Here is a 13,773-nt window from a genome sequence, read left to right on the forward strand (position 1 = left end):
CTTAGAGGGATATGGACCAAGTGCTGGCAAATGGGACTAGATTGAGTTGGGATATCTAGTCAGCATGGACAAGTTGGACCAAAGGGTCTGTTTCTGTGCTGCACATCTCTGTGACTCTATGATAACAAAGTGACTTTGATAAACACGTGTCTTGTACTTCAATTCAGCACCTCTTGTCCATTCACCATCACTCATAATTTCAAAGATAGATTTTTGAACAGTAAAGAAATTATGGGTTATGATAAGTGGGTGGGTAAATGGAGCTGAATCCACAAAAAGATTAGCCACGATCTTATTGAATGGTGGATCTGGCTCGACAGGTCAGATGGCCTACTTCTATTTATTTCTTATGTTCACTCAGCTCACTGACATTTCACATCTCAAGTCACAACTATTTACTCTGGGCAATGACAATTTATTCATCTCCCTCTCTCAGCGTTACATTCAGTTCTCAGTGATAAAGAACATGGCAGTAATTTTCAAGGATAGGGCAAGTAATGTTTTACAATGACACATTTCATAGCTGGAAGCAAAGTCCAAGTTTTCAACCAAGCTCTGCAGAGTTTAACAAATTCTCTGCAATTGCCCTGCCGGGATCGGCACTTTGGGTATAGCAGTAGAAGGTAGCCGTTCCTCAATCCCCAAAAACACAGTCAATTTTACTAGAAAACATTACTTTGGTGAGTGATGTCCTTGTGACTTCCTGTGACTTACTGATACAGAAATTGGAAGGGAAGGAAAATAAAACAAAAAAATAGTCCATCTTTGACACTGCCGTGGAGCATGGGATATTTAACTACAGATTTCAGTAAACAGGAAATACTCAAAAAAGAGAATGAACTCAAGTTAGTCAATCCTACAAACGTGTACAAGCTACCAGTTCAAAATGACTCATCAGGAAACTGTTTCTGAAAAATCTCCATCTTCAAACTAAAAAATCCAAACATTATAAAAATATAGAACTGTCCACGTAAACAAATCTGTTAATAAACTCCTTTTCAATTGCATAATTATTATAGCAGAATTAGGGCGTATCACCATACCAGCTTGTACCATCATTTGACCAAATGTGCCATTGTAGCTCTTTACTGGAAAAATAGAAAGCACTCATGGTATCTCAATATCATTTAGGCACAAAGTGTCTAACAATTTGGGTCTCAACCAAACAGCTCAGATGATACATCTGAATAAGAAGGGGTCAATTGTCACAGACCTTGAATCAGCGCTTATTTTTAAACCCTCCCGGAAGAATGCAGACTTAGCATTCAAATCCACTAGATTTATGGAGCTGCCGAGCATCCGGTTTCCTGATGTGTGCACTCCTGCATCACAAAAAAATCTGCATACAATCTGTGCCATCACCAGTATTTTCTTCTCCAGATGATAGGCAGAAGATAAAACTTAGAGAAAATAAGAACTGAAGATGCTGGAATCAGAGTTGATAGTGTGTTGCTGGAAAAGCACAGCAGGTCAGGCAGCATCCAAAGAGCAAGAGAAGAGAATCGATGTTTCAGGCATAAGCCCGTCATCAGGAATCAGAAGATTTACAACAAAACCTGTAAGCGTGTGCTACTGAAGATGAAGATGGGTGCCTGAGGGAGGTAGGTGGAGGAGAGGAGGAAAAGTCAGTTAGTTAGGGAGAGGGGTATTAACGAGGGAAAGTTAGTCAGTCAGTTAGAGATTAGATTAGATTCCCTACAGTGTGGAAACAGGGCCTTCAGCCCAACCAGTCCACACCGAGCTTCCAAAGAATAACCCACCCAGACCCATTTCCCTCTGACTAATGCACCTAACACTATGGGCAATTTAACATGTCCAATTCACCTGACCCGCACATCTTTGGACTGTGGGAGGAAACCGGAGCACCCGGAAGAAACCCACACAGACACGGGGAGTATGTGCAAACTCCACAAAGACAGTCGCCTGAGGCTGGAATCAAACTTGGGACCCTGGCGCTGTGAGGCAGCAGTGCTAACCACTGAGCCACCGTGCAGCCCCAACTTCTTAGGAGTAGAGGTATTAAGGAGAGCACATCAGCTGAAGAGTTACCCTTCAGGAGAACCTGTCAATACCACTACATATTTCAGCACACATCAGTTAAAAGAAATGTGTTTCAGTTCAGGAGAACAACAATTTTACACCAGGTTAGATATAGACATTCCTGCTATAGAAACGTGGGATTATACAATCTGCATTTGGAATTCATTTATAACTGGTGTAATAAAATATTTATTTGCTGAACCTCAGACCAATATTTTTAATATTATGTGCATTTTAATACCACCCAGTAAATTACTTATTTCATGATTAATATTAAACTCTAACAACTGGAAGATCCAAACAACATTTCCAAATTTAAAAAAGATGTCACACACCAAGTCTATGCCACACTGGTTTATTCTCTGATGTGGTTTATTCCAAAATGTGACACATCATAACACCCACACCAGCGTTCATAAACACAAAGGTGTCTTAAAGGGCAAATACTTTGGAAAATGATATTTTTTTCTCTCCTCTACATTTCCAGGTGAAGCACATAGCTGTTTTTTCTTGCAGGTGATGAAAGGGGCTCAGTGACTTGCCCTCAGACCATCATGATATTCTCTATACATCCCATTTCATCACAGACAGAATGCCCACAGCCCCAACTCACACCCCCACACCCACACAATTAACACACCCAGCCCCCACCCCATACCCACATACCTCCCAGCCCCCACACACCTCACACCCAACACCATACCCACATACCTCACACCCACATACCTCACATCCCCCACACCCCACACACCTCACACCCCCACCCCACCCCATACCCATATACCAGAGGATGTGGAGGCTGGTACAATTGCAACATTTAAGAGGCATTTGAATGTGTATATGAATAGGAAGGGTTTGGAGGGATATGGGCCGGGTGCTGTCAAGTGGGACTAGATTGGGTTGGGATATCTGGTCAGTATGGACAGGTTGGACTGAAGGGTCTGTTTCCATGCTGTGACTCTGTGACTCTATGACTCACCCCCCCCCCCCCCCCCAACATACCTCACACCCCCCACCCCCACATACCTCACACCCCCCCCCACCCCCACATACCTCACCCCCCCCCCACCCCCACATACCTCACCCCCCCCCCACCCCCACATACCTCACCCCCCCCCCACCCCCACATACCTCACACCCCCCCCCACCCCCACATACCTCACACCCCCCCCCCACCCCCACATACCTCACACCCCCCCCCCACCCCCACATACCTCACACCCCCCCCCCACCCCCACATACCTCACACCCCCCCCCCACCCCCACATACCTCACACCCCCCCCCACCCCCACATACCTCACACCCCCCCCCACCCCCACATACCTCACACCCCCCCCCCACCCCCACATACCTCACACCCCCCCCCCACCCCCACATACCTCACACCCCCCCCCCCACCCCCACATACCTCACACCCCCCCCCCCACCCCCACATACCTCACACCCCCCCCCCCACCCCCACATACCTCACACCCCCCCCCACCCCCACATACCTCACACCCCCCCCCACCCCCACATACCTCACACCCCCCCCCCACCCCCACATACCTCACACCCCCCCCCCACCCCCACATACCTCACACCCCCCCCCCACCCCCACATACCTCACACCCCCCCCCACCCCCACATACCTCTCACACCCCCCCCCCCACCCCCACATACCTCTCACACCCCCCCCCCCACCCCCACATACCTCTCACACCCCCCCCCCCCCACCCCCACATACCTCACACCCCCCCCCCACCCCCACATACCTCACACCCCCCCCCACCCCCACATACCTCACCCCCCCCCCCACCCCCACATACCTCACACCCCCCACCCTCATACCCACAGCCCACAGCCCCCACCCCCCGGGCCGGTGATGCAGACCTGCCTGTGCTACTCTAGTGAGAGCATGCTCTTGGGCAGAGGTGGGAAACAGGACAAAGAGCCGGCTGCTGCCATTGTCCGAGACCCAGCCAGGGCCCTTCTTCGGCCAAGCAGACCTCAAGTGCCCAGGCCTAGGCCTCACGAACCCTGGTAGCCGGCGATCACTTACCCGCCGCCTCAAAGGCGAGACTCTGAATACACAACAGGCCCGCTCCCTGCCACCTCTTGGTGCACGCATGCGCTACGAGTTGACCGCCGGGAAATGTAGTTCATTGCCAGAACTATAACTTCCAACCGTTTATCCGGTAAAACTACAACTCCCAGCGGGCAATGCGGGAAACTACAACTCCCAGCGGGCAATAACACATTAATCAGAATTGTTGAGTGGGTCAGTTATTGTCACATATATTTAGGAAGATACATTGAAAAGTCTTTGCGACCACAATTCAGTGCCATTTTGAGCAGATTAGATTCCCTAGTGTGGAAACAGGCCCTTCGGCCCAACAAGTCCAAGCTGACCCTCCAAAGAGTAACCCACCCAGACCCATTTCCCTCTGACTAATGCACCTAACACTACGGGCAATTTAGCATGGCCAATTCACCTAACCTGCACATCTTTGGACTGTGGGAGGAAACCAACGCAAAGCTGAGAGGAACGTGCAAATTCCACACAGAGTTGCCCAAGGCTGGAATCATACCTGGTACCCTGGTGCTATGAGGCACAGTGCTAAACCCTGAGCCACCATGCCACCCCTCCTCCACCCCCCACCCAGTAGCAAAAAGAAATTACATGAATAGAGTTAAAAGTCACACAACACCAGTTTATAGTCCAACAGGTTTATTTGTAAGCACTAGCTTTCAGAGCGCTGCTTCTTCTTCAGATGATTGTGGAGTATAAGATCATGATCACAGAATTTATAGCCACAGGAGTCCAGTGTCATGGAGATGTGATACATTAAACAAGTTTAGAGTAAATATTTCATCTTTTAGAATGGGATATGCTGGCTTCAGTTCTTTGATATGTAAACCCCATAACTTCTTTTAAATTACATTCTCAAGGTAGCTCAGCTTTTCAAACAATAGGTGTGAAGTCTGTCTGTGACCCAATGTTGAGTCAGACTGACAAGCCCTCTGCATAGTTTTACATAGATTCATGGAGTTTTTTAGCAAAATAAAATATAATTCTGCAAAAACAAATTCACCCCATAAACCTTTTAGTGTGCGTCTGTATGAGCGATAGAATGTGCATGTGAGTGCACATTATAGAGCGTGTGTGATATATATATATAATATATACACATATATACAAAATACATATATATATATACACATGTGTGTGTGCAAGCTTGGTTAATCGTGTGTGCAAGTCTGATGGGGTATGTGTCTGACAGGGTGCGTGTGTGCATATGAGAGAGAGTTTGTGTATGAGAGGGTCTACATGGGTGTGTGAGTATGTAGGAGTGTGCATGCGTGAGAGAGTGTATCGTGCAGTGGGGTCACCTATAGTGTGACATGAATCCAAGGTCCCGGTTGAGGCCATTCTCATGGGTATTGAGCTTTGCTATCAGCTTCTGCTTAGCCACTCTGCATTGTTGTTTGTCCTGAAGTCTGCCTTGGAGGATCCTGTGGCACTCCACTGGTCACAAGCCTCCAGGCTGAAAAACAACCCTCCACCACCACCCTCTGTCTTCTACCTTTGAGCCAGTTCTGTATCCAAATGGCTGGTTCTCCCTGTATTCCATGAGATCTAACCTTGCTAACCAGTCTACCAGGAGGAAACCTGTCGAACGCCTGATTGAAGTCCAGATTGATCACGTACATGGCTAAGACCTCATCAACCTTTTCGTTACTTCTTCAAAAAACTCAATTAAGTTAGTGAGATACAATTACCCATGCACAAAGCCAGGCTGACTATCCTTAATCAGTCCTTGCCTTTCCAAATACATGTACATCCTGTCCCCCGGATTCCTTCCAACAACTTGCCTACTACCAAATTCAGGGTTTGTGTTGGACTTACACTATTATCAATATCCAAATGATCAAAAATAATTGTTCATTAAGTGTCAACAGTGAATTAATCGAAAAAATATTTGAACCAATCACATTTTATTGCTTTATATTTGATTGCTGAAACATTTTCCAAAATGGTATCTTTAGAAGAAATGTAACATTTATATTTGGAAACAGAAATAACTGTTGAAAACAATCTAAATAAACTACTCATATTATCAATAATTGTCAGTGTGGGATTTTCTACAGTTAGAATCATAGAATCCCTACAGTGTGGAAACAAGCCCTTCGGCCCAAGAAAAATGCACACCAACCCTCTGAAGAGTCACCCACCCAGACCCATTCCCCTACCCTCTTACTATATATTTACCCCACAACTAATGCACCTAACCTACACTTCCCTGAATACTATGGTCAATTTAGCACATCTTTGGATTGTATGAGGAAACCAGAGCACCCAGAGAAAACCCACGTAGACACGGGGAGAATGTGCAAACTCCACACAAACAGTTGCCCGAGGCTGGAATTGAACACAGGTCCTTGGTGTTGTGAGGCAGCAGAGAGTTCTAGATTAGCACAGTCTATTAGGAAGATACATTGGTATTACAGACAGTCCAGAGAAGTTGCACTAGGTTGATTCTGAGTATGGAGGGACTGCCTTAAGAAGGAGAGGTTGTGTAGGTTGAGCCTTTCCTCATAGGAGTTTAGGAGAAGAGCTTGTTTTCCCTCGAGGAGAATGTAGGACTTGGGCATAATCTCAGAGTATGGGGTCAACCATTTAAAACAGAGATGTAGAGGATATTCTTCTCTCAGATGGTAGTCAGTCTGTGGAATTCTTCATTGCAGAAATTTGTAGGGGCAGGGTTGGTAAGTATATTCAAGACTGTAAAACAGGCAGCCAATCAGAATGGGTCAGCCTCTTGGTCGGTGGGTTAGGTTAAATTGTCTACTCTCCTTCAGACTAACCCTTTGGCCCACTGCTGTTCCAAACGTGAAAAGCCTTGAAACTGTCCCAGCTGGCCACAAAAGGCTTGTGTCCAATTTGCCCAAGGAGAGGTTACTGCATACAGCTCCTCTGAGATTTTTTTTGAATGACAGTATATAAACAATTTAATTTAAAATATAACTATTGGATGGCAGCACGGTGGCTCAGTGGTTAGCACTGCTGCCTCACAGCACCTAGCCTTGGGCGACTGTCTGTGTGGAGTTTGCACATTCTCCCAGTGTCTGCATGGGTTTCCTCTGGGTGTTCCGGTTTCCTCCCACAATCCAAAGATGTGCAGTCAGGTGAATTGGCCATGTCAAATTGTCCATAGTGTTAGGTGCATTAGTCAGAGGGAAATGGGTGTGGATGGGTTACTCTTCGGACGGTTGGTGTGGACTTGTTGCGCCGAAAGGCCTGTTCCCACACTGTAGGAAATTTAATCTAACAAAAAGAATAAGCTGTGGAATACATGAATAACAGAGGAAAAATAAACTTCATATCATTCACACGCTGGAAGGTGAACACAATGGAACGCTTCATTCTTACTTAAAAACATGAATGATCCAAAAAACACACACATAGTGAACAGAAACAAAAAAAAATTTGCATGCCCAGTACAAGCTCAAAATACATTTATTTTACCATTTAAAATAATTCAGGCAAGTTCTGATTGCAAGGGCACAAAAGGTAAACCATAAGGGAAACCATCTGAAAACATTCACACTAACCCTTTCCATAAAAATCATCTAAACTTTGCCATCACAGCATTCACTGTCTTAACTCTCAGATTTTGTTGCCATCATTACATGGCATGGATCTCTCAGATTTTATTAAAGACTTAACAAGGAAATTATACAAGATACAAAATGAGGAAATTAACAATTGAAAGCAAATTCCACCAGGGTATTTCGAGAATTTGAATAAAATTGTTTTAAAGCCTCAAAGGTGAATCAATAAACCAGTTAAGGACAGAAACCTGGTCTTGTTATTGAGTCAGGCCTTTCTTTGGTTCCAGTCCATGTGATAGGGTTAGGGTGAGGACTGGTGGTGTTGTCACCTGATATCCCTTGACATGGGCTAGAAAGCCATTTAGTTCTATCAAACTGGCATCATGATTCACCACCTTCTCAGGCAACTAATGATGGCCAAAAATATTATATCAGCTGTACCAGTAAAACATACATCCCAGAAATGAATGAAAAAGCATTTGTTGAAATTTCAACTTCTTCCTATTATACTTCAGCTTGAGGTTGTCAAAGTGTGAAAATGTCATTATTGAGCAACAGCTATTAGTTTCTGAGAGGCTGAATTGGCTAGGACTATGTCAAGATTAGAGTGGTGCTAGAAAAGCACAGCAGGTCAGGCAGCATCTGAGGAGCAGGAAAATCGATGTTTCGGCCTGGAGCCCTTCATCAGGAAACTAACGAAGGCCTATACTCACTGGAAATTAAAAGAATGACCAGGGGTTGGGGCCAGGGCAGGAATGGTGTTGGTGGTGGAGGTGGCGGATTCATAGAAACTTATAAAATTCTAAAAAGGCCTACAAAGGATAACTGCATGAAGAATGTGTCTGATGTTTGGGAGGTCCAGAACCAGGGGGTCACAGTCTCAAAATATGGGGTAGGCCATTTAGCACTCAGATAAGGAGAAATTTCTTCACCCAGAGACTGGTTAGTCTGTGGTATTCTCTGCCTCAGAAAGCAGTTAGCGTCATAGAGAAGTACAGCATGGAAATAGACCCTTCGGTCCAACCCGTCCATGCTGACCAGATATCCCAACCCAATCTAGTCCCACCTGCCAGCACCCGGCCCATATCCCTCCAAACCCTTCCTATTCATATACCCATCCAAATGCCTCTTAAATGTTGCAATTGTACCAGCCTCCACCACTTCCTCTGGCAGCTCATTCCATACACGCACCACCCTCTGTGTGAAAAAGTTGCCCCTTAGGTCTCTTTTATATCTTTCCCCTCTCACCCTAAACCTATGCCCTCATGTTCTGGACTCCCTGACCCCACGGAAAAGACTTTGCCAATTTACCTATCCACGCCCCTCATAATTTTGTAAACCTCTATAAGGACACCCCTCAGCCTCTGATGCTCCAGGGAAAACAGTCCCCAGTCTGTTCAGCCTCTCTCAAACATTGAACGTTTTCAAGAAGAAGTTTGATCTTGTTCTTAGGGCTAAAGTGATCAAAGGGTATGGGGAAAAAGTGGAAACAGAGTACGGAGTAGATGATCAGCCATGATCTAATTGAATGGTGGAACATGCCCAAAGAGCCAAGCGGCCATCTCCTGCTCCTATTTTGATTGACTTATTGTTGTCACATGTACTGAGATACTCTGAAAAGTGATGTTTTGTGTACTATACAGGCAGACCGCACCACACAAACTGCATCAGGGTAGCAGAACAAAGTGCAGAATACGGTGTTACTAATGCAGAGAAGGTGCAGAGAGAGGGAGAGAGATCAGAATTCATATTTGAGAGATCCATTCAAAAGTCTGATAACAGTGGGGGGAGAAACTGTTCTTGAATCTATTCGGATGTATATTAAAACTTTTATATCTTCTTCCCGATGGAAGAGGTGGATAAGAGTAGAACTGAGGTGGAAGGGGTCTTTGATTATGCTGGTTGGTTTCTCAAGGCAGCAGGAAGTACAGCTGGAGTCAATGGATAGAAGGCTGGTTTGCATGACGGATTTAGCTGTGTTCATGATTCTCTGTAGTTGCTTACTGTCTGTTGCAGAGCAGTTGCCAAATCAAGCTGTGATGCATCTATAAGAATTGATCTGATTTCATTTATTCTTGTCACATGTACCTAGGTACAGTGAACAGTTTTGTTTTGCATGCTGTACAGGCAGATCATACCATACAAAGTGCATTAGGGGAATAGAGCAGAGTGAAGAATACTGTGTTATGGCTGCAGCAAAGATACTCAAAGAGATCAACATTTAAATTTCAAACTGGAGAGGTCCATGCAGAAGTCTAATAACAGCAAGGAATAAAATATTCTTGAATCTGCTGGTATGTGTTTAAGCTGTTGTGTCTTGTGCCTGATTGAAGAGTTTGGAAGAGATTATAACTGGGGTGGGAAGGATTTTTGATGATTTTGGCTGTCTTCCCAAGGCAGTGAGGAGTATAGATGGAGTCAATGGATGGAAAGTTGGCTTGCATGATGGACTGGGCTGTGTTCACAACTCTCTGCAGTTTCTGACAGTCCTGGGCAGAGCATTTGCCATACCAAGCCATAATGCGTCTAGATAGAATGCTTTCTATGGCACATTTATAAACATTTCTAAGAGTCTTTATGGACATGCTAAATTTCCTTAGCCTCCTGAGGAAGTAGAGGCACTGTCATGCTTTCTTGACTGTAGCATCAACATGGGTGATCCAGGACAGATTGTTGATGATCATCAGTCCTCGGAACTTGATGCTCTCGACCATCTCCACCTCAGCACCATTGATACAGACAGGAGTTCTCCCTTCACCTTGCTTCCTGAAGTCAATGACCAGCTCCTCCCTTTTGCTGATTTTGATGGAGAGATTGTTATCTTTACATCAAGCCATTAAAACACTCTTTTCTCTTTCCTGTATTCTATTCCGCCATTGTTTCAAATCCAACCTTCAAATGGTGATATCATCAGTGAACTTACATATGGAGTTATGATGAGTCATGAGTGTACAGGGAGTATAGCAAAGGGTTAAGTACACAGCCTTGCGGGGTGCCAGTGTGGAGGATTATCATGGAAGTGGTGTTGTTGCCTGTTCTCACTGATTGCGATCTGTGGGTCAGGATGTCAAGGATCCAGTTGCAGAGGGCGGAAGAGCAAACTAGGCCTCTGCATTTGGAGATTAGTTTGGTTGGAATTGTGGTGTTGAAGGAAGAGCTGTATCAATGAATAGGAGCCTACCACAGGTATCCTTGTTATCCAGATGTTCCCAGGTGTGTAGGATCAGGAAGATGCTGTCTGCCCTGGACCTGTTGCGACGCTAGGTGAATTGTAAAGGATCAAGGTGGCTGGGAAGGTGGAGCTGATGTGAGCCTCAACTAACCTATCGAAGTATTTCATAATTAAGGAGATCAGAGCCACCAGGATGTGGTCATTGAGGCGCATTGCATGCGTTTTCTTTGGCACTAGGATGGTGGTGTTCTTGTTGATGCAATTTAGGATTTCAGATTGTAGAAAGGAGGTTAAATATGAATACTCCAGCCAGCTAGCACACACAGGATCTGAACACATGGCTCGGGATGCCATCCAATCCAATTGCTTTCTGTGGTTTCACTGACGTCTGCAGCAGTGTCTAAGGGAACAGCATCTGAGACTGTCAAGGCAGGTGACACAGTTTTATTATCCTGTTCAAAACAAGTGTAAAATATACTGAGTGTATTAGGGAAGATGTATTTTTGTCCACTATTCTGTTTTGCTTCGCCTTGTAGCCAGTTATGACGTGTAGGTCTTGCGACAAATGGCAGGTGTCAATGTTGGTCAGTTTGGATCTCTAGTTTAGTCTGGTATCGCCTCTTGGTGTTTCAATAGCCTTATGGAGGTCATATCTGGATTTCCTGGTGAGGTCAGGCCATAGTGCTAACTTCTGCTTCAATGTCTTATGGTCTTATGATTGGTGTCCGCTGTGGTCCTATTGTGATGGAAGGAAATTTGCAGGGTATCTAGGAGGCGAAAGGTTATGTAGGGCATGACCAGCGTACTGAAGCACTTCATGATCATGGAGATCAGAGCCACTCAGCAGTAGTTGTTGAGGCATTTTGCATGTGTTTTCTCTGGTACTGGGAGGATGATAGTCTTTTTGAAATTGGTGTGGACTTTGGATTGTAGCAAGGAGAGTTTGATTTCAGTGGATACCTTTGCACAGGATTTGAGTGCACGGCCGGGGTCTCTGTCTGGGCCAGTTGCTTTCATCAGGTTTACTCTTGGGAAGACAAGACAAAAGATGGAAAATTATAGGGCGATTAGCCTAACCTCGGATTCTAGAATTTTACCTACAACCAACGTTAAGAAAGAGATTACTAAATTCTTGGAAGTGCTGGGGTCAGATTAGTACAAGTCAGCATGGATTTAGTAAGGGGAGGTCATGCCTGACAAACGTGTTAAGAATTCTTTGAAGAGGTAATAAGTAGGTTAGACCAGGGAAACCCAGTAGATGTTATCCATCTAGATTTCCAAAAGGCCTTTGATAAGGTGCCTCATGGGAGTCTGCTAAGTAAGGTGAGGGCCTATGGTGTTCGAGGTGAACTACTGGCATGGATTGAGGATTGGCTGTCTGACAGAAGGCAGAGATTTGGGATAAAAGGTTCTTTTTTGGAATGGCAGCTAGTGACAAGTGGTGGCCCGCAGGGTTCAGTGTGGCATTTGGTAAAGTTCGCCAATGATACAAAGATAGGCAGACAGGCAGATAGTACTGAGGAGGTGGGGAGGCTGCAGAAAGATTTAGATAGTTTAGGAGAGTGGTCCAAGAAATGGCTGATGAAATTCAATGTGAGCAAATGTGAGGTCTTGCACTTTGGAAAAAGAAAGAATACAGGCATAGACTGTTTTCTAAACAGTGAGAAAATTCATAAAGCCAAAGTACAAAGGCATCTGAGAGTGCTAGTCCAGGATTCTCTAAAGGTTAACTTGCAGGTTGAGTCAGTGGTTAAGAAAGCACATGTAATGTTGTCATTTATCTCAAGAGGGTTGGAATGTAAAAGCAGCGATGTGCTACTAAGACTTTATAAAGCACTAGTTAGGCCCCATTTAGAATACTGTGTCCAGTTCTGGGCCCCACACCTCAGGAAGGACATACTGGCACTGAGGCATGTCCAGCGGAGATTCACGTGAATGATCCTTGGAATGGTAGGCCTAACATACGATGAACAGCTGAGGATCCTGGGATTGTATTAATTAGAGTTTAGAAGGTTGAGGGGAGATCTAATAGAAACTTACAAGATAATGCATGGCTTAGAAAGGGTGGATGCTGGGAATTTGTTTCCATCAGGTGGGTATACAAAGACCCGTGGGCACAGAGGGGATCAATTTGGAATGGAAATGAGGAGACATTTCTTCAGCCAGAGAGTGGTGGGCATGTGGAATTCATTGCCACAGAGCGCAGTGGAGACTTGGACATTAAATGTCTTCAAGGCAGAGATTGATAAATTCTTAATCTTGCAAGGAATTAAGGGTGCAGGTAAGTAGCAGTGAAATGCCCATTAGAACAGAACACACAGCAGTCTCACAATTCCTTTTGGAAGGGGAGTCTAGCTTTAAGTTCATTCATTTTGTTTTCAGTAGTTTGAACATTTCCAGGAATGTGCTGGGTGGGAGTGATTGAAACCCTGAAGTTTCAGTCTCACCTAAGTCCAACACGTCTCCCACATTTCCTGGGTAGATGGTTGCTTCTAGACAATCCCAGGCATTGGTAAGGGAAGTCTGCTGATCCATGTGGTAAGTGTGTGTTCCTGATGGAGTCTTGGGCACCAGTCACAGCCTTTAAGGTCCCAAGGGTCTTGTGGCAGGTTCAGTTGGGCTTCCTTGATGTTGCGTCGCCATGGTATCATATAGTATTCGCGCACTGGTCTAGGTTTCCATGACATTGGTAAGGTCAGACCTGCAAGAGGCCAGAAGGCCTCTAAGCTTGTGACTTGAAGGTGCATCCGATGTGGTCCTGGGAACTCGTCTTGTTCGCAAGCACTTGGGGGAGGGGTTTTGCAGTCGGTGTGGTCAGGCCTCCTTGATGTCAGGTCACCTGGGGTCAGATCTTGCTCCCGTGCTGATTGTGCCTTGGTTCCTAGGTTTCCATGAAGTCAGGGAGGTCAAGGATGCAGTTCCATTGTCGGCAAGGTCAGCAGGTGCATCCAATGATGTCCTGGGC

General features: G+C 45.3%; 1 protein-coding gene across 2 annotated transcripts in view; it reads right to left on the reverse strand.

Moving 5' to 3' along the window:
- Nucleotides 1-4,162, reverse strand: part of ei24 (EI24 autophagy associated transmembrane protein) — a 60,998-nt gene extending 56,836 nt beyond the window's left edge. The window contains exon 1 of one of the 2 annotated variants that reach the window (XM_072593067.1): nucleotides 4,083-4,162. The gene's annotated coding sequence lies outside the window, so the exon portion shown is untranslated. Of the gene's footprint in view, nucleotides 1-3,913; nucleotides 4,030-4,082 lie in introns of those variants that run through there. The other variant, XM_072593068.1, reaches the window with a different exon arrangement.
- Between the last annotated feature and the right edge of the window lie 9,611 nt (nucleotides 4,163-13,773).

Source organism: Chiloscyllium punctatum, chromosome 23 (genome assembly GCF_047496795.1).
Source record: "Chiloscyllium punctatum isolate Juve2018m chromosome 23, sChiPun1.3, whole genome shotgun sequence".
Taxonomy (NCBI): domain Eukaryota; kingdom Metazoa; phylum Chordata; class Chondrichthyes; order Orectolobiformes; family Hemiscylliidae; genus Chiloscyllium; species Chiloscyllium punctatum.